General features: G+C 38.6%; 1 pseudogene; it reads right to left on the bottom strand.

Moving 5' to 3' along the window:
* Window positions 1-8,729: 8,729 nt before the first annotated feature.
* On the bottom strand, window positions 8,730-9,933 carry LOC138995999 (ferritin light chain-like; annotated as a pseudogene).
* Window positions 9,934-12,819: the final 2,886 nt, after the last annotated feature.

Genomic DNA, 12,819 nt, shown 5'->3' with positions numbered 1-12,819 from the left:
ATCTGCTCTACAGCTACTCTCTACGCTTCTCTGAACCTATCTGTTCTTTGACACTTCTGGGAGAAAACAAGTTTGCCCTAATTGCTCTGGGCAGTCCATATCCAAAAATTCATTGAAAATAATTTGAAATACTCCTGAAATAACAAAAGGGAATATATTAGAATATTGTTGGTAAATATTCTATTTGTACCAGGTTAACTTTGCTTGGACCCTTAATTTTCTTCTCAGTCAAAATTTCTATTTGTTTATTTTTATTTTGGTCTCAAAGGGAACCAAAAAGGGACCCCACTCCTGGCACTAATTTCTAAAATCTCAATTGTTTAAAACACCAACCATATGTTCTTACTCATAAATCTCCAGGTAAACTTGGGATCAGTTAATAAAGTCTGGCTCAGCTAAGGAGCTTGGCTCATGTTTTCCTGGGCTACCTGTCATCTAATCATAGTGTCTGTTGATTGGTATTTATTATAATTTCATATACATACTTAATATTTATAATTCATACACAATTTTAATTATGCTATACATTAACATACACATAGTATTTTATCATAGTTTGAAACACTCAGAATTATCAATATGCTAACTTATTTAGTTATTCAAAGAGTTGAGAAATTCATTTCAAGAGATATTTATATTTATTTTCAAAACTACAACATACTATGTCAACCTTTAGAGCTTGAAAATAAAACACTAAATTTGAGTTGTGTCTTAAATAATAAGTGTTGCGCAAATAAATAACATTTACCTTACTGCTTGAAAAATATTGGACATGCAAAATGGTCTAATACTTTGCTAAGAATAAATAGAAATACTTAATATTAAATTATTGCCACTTATGGAATGTACACTAATGTTATCAATTTTAGGCTATAAATAATTATTTTTTTCTAGGAATTAGGTAATTTCAAATGTTCTTTATGGTACAAAAACAGGACCCCACTCCTGGCACTAATTTCTAAAATCTGAATTGCTAAAAACACAAATCATATGTTCTCACTTATGAATATTCATGAAGATGAGGTGATGGGAAGATTGGGGATAAGAAAATGAATCTGACTAGTTTTTACTACTATTTCAGGTTTTTATCGAGTTTTATACCCCATTACTCTTAATAAACTTGAAGAGAGTTGGGACATAAGACATTTGGTTCTCAAAGTTGAAAATATCTTATGTGAAATCGTTTTATTGTTGTTATGAAAAATGCCCTACTGCATGTTCTGTATTTTAAAAAACACACAAAACAACAGTGTAACAAAATACACAGGTTTTTTATGGGCTAATAGACTACTGAGCCATAAGAAAAGACGAAATACTGCCATCTGCGACATTATGGATAGATCTTGAGAATATCATGCTGAGCAAAATAAGTCAGATGGAAAAAAGTAAAAAAAAACCATATGATTTCTTTTATACGTGGAATATAAAACTGAAAACAACAAATGACCAAACAAGATAAACAAACCAAAACTGATACACAGAGACAACACTATGGTGGTTACCAGAGGGGACGGGGGATGAGTGAGGTAGTAAAGGGTAGAGGATCAAATATTTAGTGATGGAAGGAAATCTGACTTTGGGTGGAAAACATAGAATGTAATATCTAGATGATGTATATAAAATTGTACACTTGAAACCTATAACATTTTATTAACCAATGTCACCCCAATCAATTTAATAATTACAAGGTTAAAAAACAGAAGACAAACTAAAAGTAATGTGTTAAAGAGTTTTAAATGCAATAAATGTAATTAAGGTTAAAAAGATATTCAACTGCCTGGCCGGGGTGGCTCAGTGGTTGAGCATTGACCCATGAACCAAGAGGTCTCTGGTTCGATTCCCCATCAAGAACATGCTTGGGTTGAGGGCTCAATCCCCAGTAGTGGGTCTGAAGGAGGCAGCAGATTGATGATGTTTTTCTCTCATCAATGTTTTTTCTCTCTATCCCTCTCTCTTACCCTCACTTAAAAAAAAAAAAAAGAATAACAAATTTAAAAATAAAAATAAAAGACATTTTACTATATCAAAATCTTCATGATGTTAGTAAAAATAAACACCAAATTACTTTCACCATCTTGGGTTTACTCTTAAAACTATGTGAAAAAAATTATGAATTCATTTAAATTTAAATGAAATACACTGTATACCCTTTCATAGTCCAAGAAGGTAAAATTTTAAAACAAATTATTTTCAAATTGATTCAGTTACAAGAAGTAGTTATTTTTTCCTTTACATAAAATTTTGATGGAATAATGTCATTTAATGAATTCTTTTGTAAATGCCTGCCTCTAGCTAGGAACAATTTAGCAACAAAGGATAAAATAAAATTTTAATATGTGTCACTAATCAAGGTTGTACACATGTAGTCTGTTTCTGAGAAGAGCTGGTACAAACAGTTTGTTGCCTCAGGAAGACAGCAATCTAACCTAAATAAAGCTGAATTACTACGATGTTAAAACAAAACAAACAAACAAACAAACAAAAAACACTGCCTTTATCACAACATTTTACCTGGACTCCAAGGGTCAGTTCACCCACATATTATGGTATGCATATCCAGATTTATTTTGTTAAATATATTTAAACAGCAGTTATTGTTTGTTTGTTTTTAATTATCTAAAATGTCTTGTGCATGTGCCTTTTACGTTTGGCCTGTGGTGATTCAAACATTTTTGGGGAAAGGAAAGAGAAAAAAGCAAGAAATATGTATAATGGCTTTATCTGGAATTCTGTTTAAAATAAGAATTAAATTAGAGAAAAGGATAAAAGTAAACAATGCATTTTAAAGTATTATAATTAGCAGAATGCTCTCCTAAAATTGTTTTCATTCTATCAAATGCTTACTATATCTATAACCATAAACTCACACCACCCTACACATCATCCACATAGAACACATCTACTGAAAGGTTAAATCCCTTTATACTTTCTTTTTTTTTTCTGGAGATAATTAATGAAAATTTTTTCAGACTTCTGGAATTATAGAAAATCCAGAATTAAGCTAATACTTTTTTTTAATTTTATAGATATATGTTTAGTAATTGCAGAAAAATAGCCCAGTTTTTACTTAAAAATAAAATAGTTTAAAATATTAAATAAAAATTGCTGGTATATACTATTGCTTAGCCAATATATAATAATGGTTTAAATAGATTTTAATACGTTTAAAGAAGATTTTACATATTCGCTGAGACAACTGTCAGCAGTTTGTAGAAATAGAAATGCTTCTTTATTATTAGCAAGAATTATGGTAAGGAAATAATCCTTCCTTATTTCCTGAGCTGAGGTGATTTCTGTAGGTAACAGTTCCTGACATCATGCCTATCCCAGGTTCAAGATGTGTTATGTTGTGCATTCCCTCTACTTTTTCCCATCCAATGTCCTCCCCTATTCTGTCTGACAAATTAATCACACTGTTAGTCATTGGGTGATATTTGTGGTGAGCTAAGTTTCAATATTATAAAAGTACTAGAAGCCCGTTGCACGAAGAGATTTGTGCAATAGGCCTTCCCTTCCCCTGGCTGCTGGCACCGGTTTTCCTCCAGCACCTGGGACCCAGGCCTTTGCTCCAGCCAGAGCCTTCATTCTTCTCTGCTCCACTTCATGCCTACGTATGCAAATTAACTGCCATCTTTGTTGGTTTAATTTGCGTACTCTCCTGATTGGCTGGTGAGCGTAACGGAGGGACAGTCAATTTACATGTTTGTCTATTATTAGGTAAGATTTTAAAATAAATGTTGTCCATGCCTATATATTTTCTTTGTTGTATTGAATCTTACTCTATTTTTAAACGGCATCAAATGTATGTGTATTCTCTTCAGTAACATAAAATGCATTCTACCTGGGAATCATAATTTACATCTGTTTGAATTAATCTTTTTCCCTCTAAAAATGATGCATACCATGCCCTTTATTTAAAAACTAGAGACCCAGTGCACAGATCCATGCACCGGTGGGGTTCCTCATCCTAGCCTGCTGGGATCAGAACAAAACCAGCTCTCCAACATCCCCTGAGGGGTCCCGTGTTGTAGGAAGGGACCCCACCAGTGCATGATTGGGGCCAGGAAGGAACTGTGGGAGGGCTCCAGGGCATGTCTGGCCTATCTCACCCAGTCCCGATCAGCCAGACCCCAGGATCAAGCTAACCTACTGGTCACAGCATCTGCCCCCTCGTGGTCAGTGCACTTAATAGTGACTGGTCAAAAGGTCGAATGGCCAGACACTTAGCATATTAGGCTTTTATTATCTACACGAATAAAAGAGAAACTTGCAAATTGGTGTCACTCCGCTATCCCACCAGCCAACCAGGATGAGTATGCAAATTAACCCAACAAAGATGGCGGTTAATTCGCATGCACAGGCATAAAGCAAAGACTGAAGGCTCTGGCCAACTGAAGACTGAAGAGGCTTGGCTTCTCCGCTGCGGCAGGACCAAAGGCCTGGGTCCCGGGTGGCAGAGGAAAACCAGTGACAGTAACCAGCAGAAGGAAGGCCTATTGCACGAATATCTTCATGCAATGGGCCTCTATTATAGGATATTAAAAAAAGGATATATATATATAGAAATAAATATATGTTAATAAATTAATGAATATAAGAAGAGATAAGAGTATTCATTCAGTTTAAATTTTTATTTAGACCTAGAAGTATCACTTATATGGAAATATATATGATATATTATACATTTGTGTTTATACATTAAAATATGAACTCTAAAATAAGATTGTGGTTCAAATTTATGCAATGTTATCTCAAAATATTTCAATTATTTTCCTTATTGCTAATATTGGATTGATGAGTCCTTTGAAAGTTGTTAAATTTATTGTGTTATAAAAAATATGTTGTTTGTATGACTATCATCATCAAAAATTATATTTTCAGTATCTAATATGTCCTCAACCTGTTGAGGAAATTAAATAAATAAAGGAATTACTTTGATGATCTATTTCTCTATCTGTCTGTCTCTGTATCTTATGAATCTATCTCTTAATTTATCTACCTATTAATATACAGATTATATTTTTTTCTGTAGGGAAAAAAAGAACTCATTCAAAAAGAAAATGTTTTGGGAGAACTTTCTCAACAAACTGGCATGTATACTTTTTCTTCCTCTTTAAAAAACAACAACAAAACAACCCTCTAGACCAGTGGTTCTCAACCTTCCTAATGCTGTGACCCTTTAATACAGTTCCTCATGTTGTGATGACCTCCAATTTCATTGTTACAAATTGAACATAATTAAAGCATAGTGATTAATCATAAAAACAATATGTAATATATGTGTTTTCCAATGGTCTTAGGTGACCCCTGTGAAAAGGTCATTTGACCCCCAAAGGGGTTGAGACCCATAGGTTGAGAACCGCTGCTCTAAACTCTAGGGACTTTAGGGAAGATGGATATTGACTTGACAAGACATGCACTTTAGGGATGAAGACATAACTAAGACATGTCTCCAGAGAATGTGCTAATTATACAATTTGATTACCTTTCAACTTCAGTCTTCTGATCCACATGTTATCTAAATTAATCTTTCCTGATGGGCAGCTCGTTTGGCCTTAATCCCACTGTTTCCATTGCCAAAGTTATATACTTAAAACATTTCATTGTTTCAAATTTTACATTATCAATCATATTTTGAAAAATCTTATAACTGTATTTTTCTCTAACCAAGAGCCATTGTTAAAAATGGCCTCATTTTAAGGCTTATTAATTAAAAGATTTTCATTAATTAATACATTGAACAATGAATAGCCCTGTTATATTTCAAATATGCTCAGACCATGTTTAATCTTGAGAATGATAAATTATTCTTTCAACTCTTATTATTGAACACTAACTACAGTTCATGCAATGTGGTTTTCTTTTTTTTTCTTTTCACTTTTTAATTAGATCATAGTAGAATTGCTGAAATTAAAATTAAATAAATTCAAGGATCTCTTAATCATTTCTTTGTCTAAAAGTGATCTGAAATAAAATGTCTTGGCATATGAAAATCCACCCAACATACTCTTATCCCCATCCTGGGTTTTACAAACGTACATTACTTAGGTAATCTGAGTTTTCAGCTGCAGGAATTTTAAGTCCTCTGAGAACTAAAAAACTGATAAGCTTTTTGTCTCTATGATTTCCTCAAATCCACAGAGAGAAGGTAGGAAATCCAAAGGAAAATGTATTCTTCTATTTCCATTTTATTACAGGAGGTAGTTTAATAGATATAGACACTACATAAGAACTTGGGATTTAAATATGCAGACTATTTCCTATGCCACAGCATTTTACTCTAAATATGTCCCATCTACTTTATGCTTATTTATTGAGGTTTGAATTTTCTCTAGGAGTAAATTTGTTTCTAGGAGAATTGCTGTTTTATATATATTAACAGCAGTTTTATTTAAGATCATTAACTTTTCAGTTATTTTTGAAATAACATGACTTTTATAATGTCTTAAAATTATAGAAAATTTATCAGAAAATAAGATACTAGATAAATTTAAAAATATTTGAATAAAATCTTTACTTAGAGCTTGCTGAAAATAAAAGCATGGCAGATTATATACTAAGGCCTTAAAAATATTTCACATGAAATATATAATTTACATGGAAAAATGTAACAGCCCATTACAATTGCTTTATCTCAGGTTTCTATCAAAAGAAGTATTGAGAGGCAATATTTCATTTAAAACACAACCCATTTGGGTCTCTTAATACTGAAATTTTACCTCCTCAATGTTTCTTGGATTTTACTAAGTCCACCCTATGTAATTCCACATACTTTTATTTACTCAACAAATGACAAGGCTGTTATAAATGTCTGTTTCAAAAATTTCACTGATAAATACACATATAATTTTATAGTAATACTAGAGGCCTGTGTACAAAAATTTGTGCACTGGGGGAGAGGGGGTTACGGAGGGGGGTCCCCCAGCCCGGCCTGTGCCCTCTCACAGTCTGGGACCCCTCGGGAGATAACGACCTGCTGGCTTAGGCCTGCTCCCGGGTGGCAGAGAGCAGGCCCAATTCCTAGGTGCAGCCCCTGATCGGGCTCAGAGCAGGGCCACTTGGGGAGTTGGGGCACCACCCCTTGTCATGCACAGAGCAGGACGGATCGGGAGGTTGTGATGCCACCCTCAGTCATGCTCAGGGTAGGGCCGATTGGGGGGTTGGGGCACCACCCCCTGTCACACTCAAGGCAGGGTCGATGGGGAGGTTGCGGCGCCACCCCCTGTCATGCACAGAGCAGGGCCGATCACAGGGTAAAGGAGCTCCCCCCTGTCACTCACAGAGCAGGGCCGATCAGGGGGTTGGGGTGCTTCCCCCTGTCACTCACAGAGCAGGGCCGATCAGGGGGTTGGGGCTCCGTACCCTGTCACACACAGAGCAGGGTCAATCAGGGGGTTGGGGAGCTCCCCCCTGTCATGCACAGAGCAGGGTCAATCAAGGGGTTGGGGAGCTCCTCCCTGTCATGCACAGAGCAGGGCCGATCAGGGGGTTGAGGAGCTCCCCCCTGTCACTCACAGAGTAGGGCCGATAAGGGAGTTGGGGCACCGCCCCCTGTCACACACAGAGCAGGGCAGATCAGGAGGTTGGGACGCGGCACCCTGTCACACTCAGGGCAGGGCCAATGAGGAGGTTATGGCTCTATCCTGTCACACACAGAGCAGGGCCAATCAGGGGATTGGTGTGCTGCACCCTGTCAAACACAGAGCCGCAGGGCTATGAGGGGATTGGGGAGCTCCCCCTTATCAGGCAAAGAGCAGGGCTGATCAGGGGGTTGGGGCGCTGCCCCCTGTCACGATGATCCCGGTGCTGGGAGGCATATTACCCTTTTACTATATAGAATAGAGGCCTGGTGCATGGGTGGGAGCCGGCTGGTTTGCCCTGAAGGGTGTCCTGGATCAGGGTGGGGGACCCCACTGGGGTGCCTGGCCAGGCTGGCTGAGGGGCTGAGGGCCATTTTCCAGCTGGCGGGTCCTGAAGCTCCCAACCACTCCTTTTTTTCTTTTTTCTTTTTCTATTCTGGGCCAGCTTTAGTTCTGAGGCCTCGCTGCTGAAAACATTGATACAATGTTGTGGTCCCCCTGGCTTCCGGTTTCTGGGGTTTTGTTTAGCTTCTATATTTGCTACATAGTTGCTTAGAGTTGCAGCTGAGAGGCCGGCAAGTGAGGCGGGTAACGTTGGAGTGTCCGCCAGTCACTGGAGCAAGCAAGCCTCCCTGTTCGCTTCAGTGCATGGCTGCCGCCCGCCATCTTGGCTGACAGTTAATTTGCATAAGGATATGCTGATTAGCCAATGGGAAGGGTAGCGGTCGTACGCTAATTACCATGTTTCTCTTTTATTAGTGTAGATATTATGCTGACTTTAAAAGGGACCTTTTATAAGATCCCTCTCAATGCTTCCCTATCATAATGCAGAAAAAACGTATTTTAAAGGAATAGTTTGCTTAGGTAACATTTTGATCTTCAAGGTTCTGAGTACTGTAAGTGCATTCATACCAACGTCATAAATAAATTTAGGTGCAAACTTGAATATATGGGGGTTTACAATAGTAAAAAAAAAACAACAAACAAAAAAAACCAACCCAAATTCACTCTTGAATATTTTTTTTTTCTGCAAAAAGCTTTAATGTTTCCATTTGGTCCAATGCATGGGAGATGGTTAAAGGAATGGCTAGTAGTTTCCAGGAGTGGCTCAGGCAAAAGCCAGGCACCAGGGGGAGGCAGAGGGGCCCGTCAAAGGCCTCTTGTCTCCAAAGACTCATAGTCGTGCTTAAGGGTGAACCTTTTGAAGAGACACTCACCCAGCCCAGCCTGGGGGCCGTCAGCCCGCAGAGGTGAGTCAGGTGTTGCCCATCTTCTTGAGGAGTTTCACTTCCTCATCCCAGAAGTGGCTCTCCCAGAAGTCACGGAGCTGAGGATCTGCAAGGTTAGAACCCAGGCCTGCTCCCAAAGGGCCTGGGTCAGGTTCCTCTCCAAGGCCTTGGCGGCTTCCCTGGTGTCCTGAGTTTTGCCCACTCATCTGGGGAGGCTTCAGCACGTCCTGGAAGAGGGTGAGGCCACTGCACTGGTTTTGCATCTTTAAGAGAAGCTCAGAGCCCTCATGCTTCTTCTCTGCCAACTCACGGAAGAAGTGGCCAAGCCCTCGAGAGCCACATCATCAAAATAAAAGCTCAGAGATAGGCAGGTGTGGGACAGAAGCCCAGGGAGAGGCAGGTGTGGGACAGAAGCCCAGGGAGGGGCAGGTGTGGGACAGAAGCCCAGGGAGAGGCAGGTGTGGGACAGAAGCCCAGGGAAGGGCAGGTGTGGGACAAAAGCCCATGGAGGGGCAGGTGTGGGACAGAAGCCCAGCAAGAGGCAGGTGTGGGACAGAAGCCCAGGGAGAGGCAGGTGTGGGACAGAAGCCCAGGGAGTGGCAGGTGTGGGACAGAAGCCCAGGGAGAGGCAGGTGTGGGACAGAAGCCCAGGGAGAGGCAGGTGTGGGACAGAAGCCCAGGGAGGGGCAGGTGTGGGACAGAAGCCCAGGGAGAGGCAGGTGTGGGATAGAAGCCCAGGGAGAGGCAAGTGTGGGACAGAAGCCCGTGGAGAGGCAGGTGTGGAACAGAAGCCCAGGGAGAGGCAGGTGTGGGACAGAAGCCCAGGGAGAGGCAGGTGTGGGACAGAAGCCCAGAGAGAGGCAGGTGTGCGACAGAAGCCCAGGGAGAGGCAGGTGTGGGACAGAAGCCCAGGGAGAGGCAAGTGTGGGACAGAAGCCCAGGGAGAGGCAGGTGTGGGACAGAAGCCCGGGAGAGGCAGGTGTGGGACAGAAGCCCAGGGAGAGGCAGGTGTGGGACAGAAGCCCAGGGAGAGGCAGGTGTGGGAGGCCTGCAGGTGCAGGTTGGCCAATTGGTTGACCAACCTCCATCTGGGTGGAATAATTCCGACGAATTTGGGAGCTCATGGTTGCTTGGCAATAAGGAGTTAAGGTAGAAAAAAAGAAAACGGTGTGTTGGCTGGTCTTGGTTCTGAAGGTGGTGACTGGATAAGACGCTGGAGGGTGGTCAGAGGCTGGAAGAAGGGGCATCCCTGGGTCTGTTCCCTCCGAACACGTTGAAGCAAGAAACAGATCCAGGACCTCTGAGGGCACTATCCACTCTTAAAATATTTGATCCCATAATCTTAAAATAGAAAACAATGAATGTATCATTTGATTCAAAGTAGTAGACAAATGGGATTTTAGAGGTACTAGTCTGATAATCAGGTGCCAAAATGATGAGAAGAATCATATGCTTGACCCTTAAGCTATGAACTGAGTGACCAGTGCAGAATCCCAGTCCAAGCAATTACTGCAACAGTGGCATTAGGCATATTACTTAGCTTCTTGCATCTCAGTTTAACCAGCTAAAATATGGATGGCATAACATCTCATGAATTTGTTGTAAGGAATAAACACATAAAAGCACAGAAGAGTACAAAATCAATAAAAGGTAGGTATGACAAATATTTATAGACTTGAGACATTATCTGTATACATCAAGAAGCCCTTATAAACCTGTAGTTAAATAAAATTTAGATACAATTTTTTTTGTCTAGTAGGCATCATTAAAATAAATTCTGTGATTGCTCTGCAATGGAGTTTGGGGAAAACAGAGATGTGGTGGCTAACTACTGCCAGGTTTGAAGAGTAGATGCTGAAACTATGCTCTTTGGAAAGAGCCAAAAGATGTATTTTAAGGTAACCCAAATGTTAAGGTAGTACCCAAAGTCAAAGCTAAGGAAGCTAAATTTGGTCAGTAAGTTCAAGAAAATAGTGCAGGGTTATGAGTAATTTAAAAAATCCAAGAGTCATAATCCCGGTGGATAACACTAGTAGGATGTATTGAGAAGTAAAAACAAATAGAAAAAAGAAAATGGTTTTAAATATTTCAGATTAAATAATGTTATATTATTGAGAAGTAAAAACAGATAGAAAACAGTTGACTTATCAAAAGGGTAGAAATTTGAGAGCATTAAACCTTTTATTTGGATTGTCATTAATAGGCAAAATATTACTTAACCAACAAAATAATCTGCATTAACTAGAAAATATACAAAAATATGTTAAGTGCCATCTAAATTTTCTGGAATGTTATAGAATCTGATATTTTATGTTAGGTTGGAAGGCACCAGGAAATAAGAATTTCCTCCATACCTGGAAATCTAATAATGTCTCTAGTTGTAAAAGGACTCTATCTTAAATAGAATAGAATATCAAAATATTGCCTTATAATTCAGTTATTCTCCAGAAATGAGTATCAGTGTACTAATCTCTGTATCTCTTGTTGCCATGCTATCATTTTGGGAACATTTTTCTCTCTTGCAGCCTGCGTTATATAGGCCAGGCACTATTACCGCGTGGTTATCATACTTCTGAGGAAAGCATTCACTCAAGATAGATGACTCTGCTAATTTCAAGTTGGTTGATAGAGATATATTGCATTATCTGTCTATTTCTATGGGAATCACCACCTACACAATGCACTCTGTCTTTAGTGTAGATAGGCAGAATTTTGGGAACCACATTTTCCAATCTCAAATGTCTGCATATTTATCTCATGTGAGTTATGTAACAAAGTATAAATGCATAAACCCAATCCATGGACTATAAACACAAGCACTCTAATCATTACCAAAGGCTGCAAACAAGTGAATCTCTAATGGAAGAATAAAAATACTATATATTGAGGAAATTAATGGATGGAAAATTAAGAGGATGGAAAACTCTTTTTTTTCCAAAAATGCATGAGTTAGTAAGCTGATTTAACTCATACCCTGTTCTATAAAACCACCACATTTATTATTATTAATTCAATAGAGTTTACCTTTGAGAAAGAAAGTTCTATTTATTTAATAGTTTATATGAACTTGATTTTTCTCTTTTCTGATGGCAAAATGGATGTCTATTGATTTTATTTCCAGTATTGGCCTCTGGATTAAACTTACATGTGAAATGGCCTAGATATGCCTGATAGGTAATAGGTGTAACAGGAAGCTCTCTAAAGTGGAATTTTATTTTAAACTTGTTTTCTAAGGGAACAAATTTTAAGAAAGATTTTTTATGTTGACTAATAACCTGAACCCATAATTTATAAGTTACATTTTCTAAGATGCAGGGATTAAGGATTTCTCAATCTTAAGAGCATGACAATACAGTCTAAAGGTCTCACAGGGTAACAAAATTTTCAATATGGCAAATACCTGCCAATACATAATAACATTGATAACCTAAAAACAAGCTCCTCTACTAAAAATCTAGCTCTTCAAACACCCACTCCCTATCCAAGCATTTATTGAAAGTATTTTTAGGTATAACACTGTAATTAAGTTTTTCATGAGAATATGTACCAGGTGTACTGGGTAATAATGGGGATTTTGTAATCAAAGAAAACATGATAATTTCAAGAGAAATATCAAAAGTTATTTATTCAAAGTAATGTCCATCGCTAGCTACACATTTCCCCCATCTTTGAGGTAATTTGTGGATACCGTCCCAATAGAACTTTTCTTGTTTTGAGGCAAACCATTCAGAGAACCAATTTTCCACTTCTTCATATATTTTGAAGTGCTGCTCAGAAAGTGCGTGTGCCATCGATTGGAACAAGTGGTCATCTGAAGGAGCAAGGTCTGGTGAATATGGTGGGTGGGTTAATATTTCTCAGGCAAGGTCTTTTAATGTGTCTTTAACTGGTTTTGAAGTGTGTGATGGTGTATTATCATGAAACAAAATTACTTTGCCATGTATTCTGGTCATTTAATGATCAAAGTGTGGTCCAAATTGATTATTTGTTGTCGGTAGCGATCATTATTA

This window comes from Myotis yumanensis, unplaced genomic scaffold, assembly GCF_028538775.1.
Source record: "Myotis yumanensis isolate MYYU_CA2020_CCGP unplaced genomic scaffold, mMyoYum1.0.hap1 SCAF_1, whole genome shotgun sequence".
In the NCBI taxonomy this organism is placed as follows: Eukaryota; Metazoa; Chordata; class Mammalia; order Chiroptera; family Vespertilionidae; genus Myotis; species Myotis yumanensis.
Note: the sequence above shows the minus strand (reverse complement) of the source record. Positions and strands in the feature narration are given on the sequence as shown.